We start from the raw sequence: 9,748 nt of genomic DNA, 5'->3' as shown, positions 1-9,748 counted from the left end.
TGGGCACCAAGTTGAGGACTGCAAATGGAGAGGTCCAAATGAGAGTAGGTACCAGTAGCAGTAGTAAAATGTGTGGGACTGCCATCATTGAGGAGCAATGAGTTAGTGTTGTCAAGGAAAGTGGAAATCTCGACCTCGTGGCTCAGTACGAGGAGAGCCCCATAATGCATGGTACGAGTTAATGTCACCCACAAACACAAATGGGGATGGAAGCTGTCGAGCAATCTGTTCAAGATCGACAGCAGTAAAGGCGTCATGACGCGTAAGGTAGATACAACAAAAGGTAACAGGTTGTCTTAAGAAGACACGAACAGCTATAAGCTGGAAAGCACTATTCACATGGATGAGAGCAGAATGGTAAGCATCAGAGTAGTAGTGGTCGACGTATATCTCGCCGAGTCAGCAAAAATTTCTCGATTCTGATTGGCTGAGAGAGGTCACGTGACGTTAGGCCCCGCCCACGCGGGAAATTCAAATTTTCCAGGTCACGTGGTATGACGTCATGAGTCACCCTGCGGGGAAATCCCTCACCAGGGTTTTTTGAAATTTGTTCCCTTTTACGGGTAAGATGAGTGTTTATGATTGGTTGACAAATGTCCCGTGATTTTAGACCCTGCGATATTTGAAATTCGTTCCCTTTTACGGGTAAGATGAATCCTTTTGGTACCCCAATGCTGATTGGTTGATAGAGGTCACGTGATCTTAAGCCCTGTGACTTTTGAAATTCGTTCCCTTTTTTACGGGTAAGATGAGTGTTTTGGTACCTCGATTCTGATTGGCCGACAGAGGTCACATGATCTTAGACCCGCCACACACCCCATGAGTGAAATATAGAGCGATATGTCGGTGATCACCCTAGACCTGTATTTTAGAATTTTGTTCCCTTTTATGGTTATCCTTAAAGTTCCCATGGAGGGTTCAACCTCCTCCTTAAATAACCCTTTTTTGGTATCATGATATTGTACTGAAGTTTACATTAAATATTATCGTTCTCTTTGACAGATAAGATGCTTACCAGCTTTCTTACCTTGATGGAGATCTTGTCCTTGAATTAGTAGCCTATGTCTCTGGAAGTAACAATGGTGAAAGAGGGGTGTCGCTTGTAGATTTCTTATAACACATTGTTGTGCGTTTAAGCGATTTTTTAAACGCTCAGTAAGCGCTTCATTAATGGAAACAGTGTTGCCAGATTTTTCTTACCGAAACTGCTCCGATTCTTTTCGAAACGGTTCCGCAGAGTGCAAGAAATTTTAAACTAAAAAATTTTTCGAACTAAAAAAATTTCAAAACTAAAAAAATTTAAACAAAAATTTTCGAACTAAAAAATTTTGGAACAAAAAAGTTTTAAACAAAAAATTTTCGAACCCAAAAAAAATTTTCGAACTAAAAAAATTGAAACAAAATTTTGTCGAACTAAAACATTTTTAAAAACAAAAGTTTCGAACTAAAGATGTAAATCACATCTAAAAATTTTCAAATCAAACTTTTTATCGAACTAAACTTTTAAAATTTTCGAACTAGAAATTTAAACCAAGTTTAAGAAAAAATCCTAAGAAATGTTTTTTTCAGGAATCGAACTCAGGTCTTTCAAACCAAAGATGTGTATGCTAACCGCTTAAATGAATTCGGTTTTAATCGATCTTGGTGGGTTTCGAACCATGGTCCTTGAAAAGGATACACATATACTTTAAGAAAATAAATCTGACAGTGTAACGCTTCTCAAATCAAACTTTTTATCGAACTAAACTTTTAAAATTTTCGAACTAGAAATTGAAACCAAGTTTTAGAAAAATCCTAAGAAATGTTTCTCCAGGAATCGAACTCAGGTCTTTCAAACCAAAGATGTGTATCCTAACCGCTTAGCTATGAATGAATTCGGATTTAATCATGCTTGGTGGGTTTCGAACCATGGTCCTTGAAAAGGATACACTTATACTTTAAGAAAATAAATCTGACAGTGTAACGCTTCCGTTCGTGGATTAAAATAAAATGTTGATAGACTTCTTTGTGTGACGACATAGAAGCACATATGATTGAAAAAATGCAAACGTCAGCGGATCGCATTACTTTAGTTTTACTACGAACGTGTCAGCATGATTCATGAAAAAAGCAAACATTGACATTCTCGTATGGAATATGATGAAAATGAAATGTCGTCACAGTTACGACAAGTAGTGACATGTAGAAATCATTTGGGATCGGAATTGCGATACTATTGAGAAACGTGAATGACGTCACGATCGATTGTTACACATCGTTTTGGTTCGTGATTCATGACAAAAGCAGCGAGCGTTTTGATTGGTTCGTTGTGATGTCATTTTATAAATTTCCTCGTTTCTGATTGGCTGACGGTGACGTCGTTTTCACAGCGACCTAAATAAAAATCTAAATTTCATTTTTCAAATCCTACATCGCTCTCAACTATCGAGTGATAAGGTCTACTTTTAAAAGTGTCTTCATTTAAGAAGCTTTACTGCACCGACTTTGTGTTCATTGAATTTGAGGTAAGTTCAGTGAGATTTTATTTTTCACACAAGATTCGAAAATCATTTTTATTTTATATTTGTGGGCGGATCACTCATACACTGTTTTACTTTTAGTACGAAATATTTAGACAATGAAGAAATTAGTGGATTGGGAAAGTGGGAGTACGAATCAGGAACCCCCACACATTAGAAGTAAGCACGAGAAAATGATATGGTTTAGCGTCCCTTCAGCGAGCACCCGTCGGGAATTGAACCATGGCCAGAAAAATGTGTATGCTTAGTTTTGAAAAGAATGCATTACAAAATTTCAGAAACTATGCCTGAGAATAATATGGTTCGATACCCTTTGAAAGCATTAGCGTCCCTTCAGCTTAACGTGATATTCGAGCAACCGCCCCGGGATTGAACCAAGACCAGAGGTGTGTACGTCAATCATTTAGCTTAGTTTTGAAAAGAATGTATGATAACGCATGAGAATATTAAATTTCAGAAAAGGCTTGACAACGCTCCGATGTGGGAAAGCAAACCCACCGAGGATTGAACCAGGACCTTCCACGTCCGAACCATGTACGCTAACCGCTTAGTCACAATAATAATAAAAAAAATACGCTATACAGATTTTGTTTTGACAATTACGCATGGGTATCGTTAATGTTTGATGAATCTCTTCAACTTGCAAACGCATCATTTAAAGGTCGTTGTGGGTGGGGAAAAAAATGCTTACGCGTACTTTCTAACATCTCAGTACTGATGAAACATTCATTCATGCATTCTTTTTATCACTATAGAATGGTAGGTCAGTTACATGCTGATGTAATGCTCTCGAGTTTGACAGCAATAAAACACTCATTTCAGTAACATAATTATTTTTTTAAAAAAAACTTTGATTTCTAGTACATATGCTTTCATAATGAGATTCTGAACGTCACCGCCAGGAATCAAACTCAGGACCTTTACATGAATTGCTTAGTTAAGAATTTATCATGAATGTTATGATTTCCTGTTTATCAGGTGATTAAGATTTTTCTTTCTTCTTTTCTTTTGTAGTAAACTCACACTGCATAATTCCTTTTTTCCCCACATTACATATTTGTTTTACCGTAATTGTAGCTGTTTGTTTGTTTTCTCCTTTTATTAACATGGCCGAATCAGGTTTTACTGTTCGCAATGAAATCACTCGTCATTATAGACGATTTAACATTGAAGGCAGAATGCTCGAAGTTCAATTCAACGCACCACCCGTAGGAACCGATATCATACAGTATGTACATAATAGTTTCCAAGCAATGCTGGACCATTTGTTAGCCAATGTCGACGATGAGGCGATGGTTGCTTTATCAGTAATATCGCCACGCAACACGAATAAACCATTTTGGGTGAGTTTTCGCCAAGCACGAAACCTAACACTGGAAACGATGTGGGCCTCGTTCGAAAGAGTGTTACAAAGTAACAATGCATTTCTCCTGCACGAACCATTCACCGTTCATTTTCATCGTGTCGATATTCCACGTGGCTACGGCGGTTTGCGGCAAGGAATACTTCAAAATGAAGAATTGTTACGAATCAAGCGAGGGATTGTACGTGTAAGAAATCAAGATTCGAGGTGTTTGGCGTACGCCCTTGTTATTGCTATTGGCCTGAAAAAATACAAGAATACAGATATGAAACGACATAAGCAGTATCAAAATCAGAGAAAATGTATTGTGGACCAAGAAGTCGATGCGTTATGTGCAAATGCAGGAGTGAATTTGGATCATGGTTCCAGTGTAAATGAAATTCGACAATTCCAGGCATACCTCAAAGAATATAAAATTACAGTGTATACCAGTTTCACAGGCCATGATATCATGTACGAGGGGCCCAACGATGAAAATCGCACTCCCATAAATTTGATTTGTTTGGCTGGCCATTTTGACATCATCCAATCTTTAACTGCTTGTTTTGCAACCAATTTCTACTGTGAGGCGTGCCATAAAAATATAGTGAGCGTAACAGACATGTGAAAAATTGTCCTGTAACATGCTCCAAATGTCTACAGAGACCACTATGCGACAAGAACCAAACGCTAGTGCTGTGCAAAGACTGCAATCGTCAATTTTATGGGGAACAATGTTTTAACAATCATCGTAATATTGTATATCATCGTGGGGAACCTGTATGCAAAATGGTGAAGCAATGTACTAAATGCTACAGAGTATATTCTTTTGTGCATACAGGACAACGACTTCATGATTGTAATGAGATCTTTTGCAATGTTTGTAAGAAGATTGTTCCAGGATCGCATCAATGTTTTATGCTTACTGATCGCCAATGCTTGAAACCTGGTGTTCCTTCACTCATGCACGCAAAGAAAGCCTTGTTGATATTCTATGATATAGAATCTATGCAGGACAAAAATATTGGCGATAATACGTATGTACACATTCCAAATTTATTGGTTGCAGAACAAGTATGTTATGCATGTGTTGAAAACAATAATATCCAGCAGTCTTGCAGTACGTGTGGTCAGCGCCAGCATATTTTCCAAGGAGAGGATCCAGTTTATGATTTTCTCCAGTACTTGCGGGAACGTCGTCCCAATATAAATAGGATTTTCTGTGTCGCGCACAACGCTAAGGGATACGATGGACATTTTATCCTAAAGACCATGGTAGAACAATGCCAATGGAGACCTGACGTCATATTAAATGGGACCAAGATACTGAGTTTAACCTTGAATAATCTGACGTTCATTGACTCGTTGAACTTCCTACCTATGGCATTAAGTAAATTGTCAAAAGCGTTCAATTTACCCGCAACCAAAGGCTACTTCCCGCATTTCTTCAACACCAAGGAGAATCAATCGTATATTGGACCACTTCCAGAAACGAAGTATTATGGTGCAGATGAAATGGCCGTCGAAGACAGAAACAAGTTCATGCATTGGTACAACGATCATCGTAATGACACGTTTGATTTTCAGAAAGAAATTATCAAGTATTGTATTCAAGATGTCAATGTACTGCGACAAGCATGCGTTTCGTTTATGACGTCATTTGAAGTAGAAACCAAAGTGAATCCCTTCTTGGAGACGATCACGATTGCAAGTGCTTCCAATTTAGTATTCCGCCGGAATTTCCTTAAACCCAACACCATTGGAATTCTACCGGCACATGGCTATCGATGGAGAAGTACCCAATCGATCGCTGCAATGCAATGGCTGGCCTACATTGAAAAAACCGAAGAAAAACAAATCTTACATGCGGCCCGACAAAAAGAAGTGTTTATTGCGGGATTCCATGTTGATGGGTACTACCAAGATCCTGAGACGTTAGAGGAGCACGTCTACGAGCATGCCGGCTGCTTTTATCACGGGTGTAAAGTATGTTTTACTACAGGTCGTAATCAGCCAATCTATGGCAATCCAGAAGACACCATGGAATTCCGTTATGAACGAACGCAAAGAAAAAATGCAAGACTGCGTGAATTGGGGTACATTGTACATGAAATGTGGGAGTGCGAATTTAATCAGTTCTTAAAACAAAATCCTGCAATGGCGACGTATCTGAAGAATCACCCGTACATGAACCGCAGACCATTAAATCCAAGAGATAGCTTTTTTGGAGGAAGGACCAATTGCGTGAAATTGTACCACCAAGTCGATGAAAAAGCGGGGGAAGTAATAAAATATTACGATATTGTCTCGCTTTATCCTTACATAAATAAGTGTGCTAAATACCCTGTAGGGCATCCACGAATTTATCTACAGGGTGATGAAAATATACCACCAATAAATAAAGTCAATGGTCTAATCAAAATGACGATATTACCAAGTCGCCATCTTTATCATGGTCTCCTGCCTTACCGATGTAACAAGAAACTACTCTTTCCACTGTGTGCTGCGTGTGCCGAAGAAATGAACCCAGACCCTACAGCAACGTGTACGCACAACGATCAGGAGCGGTGCCTCACTGGAACATGGGTATCATATGAAATCCAGAAAGCAGTAGAATTAGGATATCAACCAGTGGAAATTTTTGAAATTTGGGATTATGACATTGAACAATATGATCCCATCACGAAAACAGGTGGCTTGTTCACGGAATATATCAATACGTTTTTGAAATCAAAAATGGAAGCGTCTGGCTGGCCCAGTTCCTGTGTGACCGAAGAAGACAAATCAAAATTCATACAAACCGTCCTGGAGCGTGAAGGTATTGCATTGGATCCGACCAAAATTGAAAATAATCCTGCACGAAGAAGTTTATCTAAGCTTTGTGGGAACTCTCTATGGGGAAAGCTTTGCCAGCGTACAAACTTTAGCCAGACCACAATTATTGATCGGCCGGAAGAATTTTATGAAAAACTCACTTCCCCCGACATTAAACTCCATCAAATTGTACCCATCAATGATACGATGTTGTATGCGTTCTGGGAGTACAATGAACATGTGCCTGTTCAAAACCGAAACACCAATGTCGTGTTAGGTGCATTTACAACATGTCAGGCACGTCTGGAACTGTACAAGTACCTGGAAATGTTGCAGGAACGTGTTTTATATTTCGACACGGATTCTGTAATATTTACAGAAAAGCCCGGGGAGTCAACCATTGAACCTTCTACGTACTTGGGATGCTTATCGAATGAGATGGAGTCTTACGGACCACGAGCATACATCAAAACATTTGTCAGTGGAGGACCAAAAAATTACAGCCTAGAAATATACAATCCGGATACCAACGTCACCAGCTACATATGTAAAATTAGAGGATTTACATTAAACTACAATGCAGGACAACAATTAAATTTCAACACGCTAAAAGAAATGATTACAAATCAATGCCGTGGACAAGTCACCATCACTATCCCCCATAAGATATGCAGGACCAAAGACCATACCATCGTCACACGAAAGGAAGAAAAAATGTACAGTATCCAGTACACAAAACGTCGATTTAAAGAACTCAATTCTTATGATACGGTTCCGTACGGGTACGTTAAAAAACAGAAGATGGAACTGGAAAAAGAAGATGAAAAAGAAAAAACTGTAAATACCCAATAAGGCCACCATTTCTTTTTTTCCTTTTCCTTTTCTTTTTCCCTTCCTTAACCACAAAGCAGCAACACCAAGAAGAAAATGAAGTACCCACAAGAGTTCATAAATCACCACCAACACCACCATCAGTGGAAGAAATGCAGAATCTCGTACCCAAGGGGGAACCTTGACCATAAAGCAGCAACACCTAGAAAAATGCAGTACCCAGAAGAGTTCGTAAACATCCATCAGTGGATGAAATGTACCCGAGGAGGAAGATGAGCCTAAACAGATCCATCATTTACGAGTAAGTTTTATTTCTCTCTTATCAATATTGACTCGTTTTTATTGTTTCAGAAAAAAAAGAAATTCTTAAAGTAATCCGTCGTTTCTTCTTTTTCTTTACAGGATACGTCTACAACATTCGAAGATGATGACACGTCCAACATATTCATTAAACTAGATCCTGTATTTATTATGTTAATAAACATGTATAGGAAGAGCACATACTTTTCGTTAAAATACAACAAGTTGAAAAAAAAATATGTTTTATTATTTCTTGAAACCCTGAACACTTGTTTTCAAATCATGGTAATCTTGAAAATTTAAGGTGGAAAATATATTCAAGATTTGGTTTACATGATTTTGTTCGAAAAAATAATTAAAGAATTTTTTTAGTGTCCAAAATTTGATTTTTAATTTAGTTCGAAAAAAATTTGGATTTGAAAATTTTTAGATGTGGTTTACAACTTTAGTTCGAAACTTGTTTTTAAAAATTGGTTCGATTTTTTTAAAAAATTTTTTGTTCGAAAAATTTTTGATCTGAAAATTTAGTTCGAAAGTTTTTAGTTTAAAATTTTTTGTTCAAAAAAATTTGTTTAAATTTTTTAGTTCGAATTTTTTTTGAAATTTTTGTTTCAAAATTTTTAGTTCGAAAATTTTTTGTTTGAAAATTTGTTTAAAATTTTTTTTTAGTTCGAAAAAATTTTTAGTTTAAAATTTCTTGCACTCTGCGGAACCGTTTCGAAAAGAATCGGAGCAGTTTCGGTAAGAAAAATCTGGCAACACTGTTTCCATTAATGAAGCGCTTACTGAGCGTTTAAAAAATCGCTTAAACTCACAACAATGTGTTATAAGAAATCTACAAGCGACACCCCTCTTTCACCATTGTTACTTCCAGAGGCATAGGCAACTAATTAATGGACATGATCTCCATACGTAAACGTATAAGGCAAGCTGTCTCTCCATCAAGGTAAGAAAACTGGTAATCATCTTATCTGTCAAAGAGAATGATAATATTTAAGGTAAACTTCAGTACAATATCATGATACCAAAAAGGGTTATTTAAGGAGGAGGTTGAACCCTCCATGGGAACTTTAAGGATAACCATAAAAAGGGGACAAAATTCTAAAATCCAGGTCTAGGATGGATCGCCGTCATATCGCTCTGTATTTCCCTCATGGACTGGGGGGGGGGTAAGATCATGTGACTTCTATCCACCAATCAAAATTGAGGTACCAAAACACGCATCTTACACATAAAACAAAACAAATAAGTGAGGGGTTTTCCCATGTAACCTGTTCACTATGTGGCGGGTCTAAAATCATGTGACCTCTATCAACCAATCAGAATCGAGATACCAAAGTATACATCAGAAAGGACACCCTAATTTCAAAAATCCTAGGATCTAAAATCACGTGATCTCTATCATCCAATCAGAATCAAGGTACCAAAGCACTCATCTTACCCGTAAAAGGAAACGAATTAATGATGGATTTCCCCGCAAGGGTAAAACATGACGTCATACCATGTGACCTGTTCAGCGTGTAGCGGGTCTAAGATCATGTAACCTCTATCAACCAATCAGTATCGTAGTACCAAAGTACTCATCAAAGAGGATACCCAAATTTCAAAATCCCAGGGTCTAAGATCATGTGACCGCTATCAACCAATCAAATTCAAGGTACCAAACCACTCATCTTACCCATAAAAGGGAACAAATTTTAAAAAGTCCCTGAGCCTAAGATCACGTGACCTCTGTCAGCCAATCAGCATCGTGGTACCAAAGGATTCATGTTACCGTAAAAGGGAACGAATTTTCAAAAATCCCAGGGTCTAAAATCACGTGACAGCTGTCAACCAATCATAAACACTCATCTTACCCGTAAAAGGGAACAAATTAGTGAGGGATTTCCCCGCAGGGTGACTCATGACGTCATACCACGTGACCTGGAAAATTTGAATTTCC

The sequence above is a fragment of the Thermobia domestica genome, chromosome 6 (genome assembly GCF_964235325.1).
Source record: "Thermobia domestica chromosome 6, izTheDome1.hap1.1, whole genome shotgun sequence".
Lineage (NCBI taxonomy): Eukaryota > Metazoa > Arthropoda > Insecta > Zygentoma > Lepismatidae > Thermobia > Thermobia domestica.
This window is presented reverse-complemented; position numbering follows the sequence as displayed.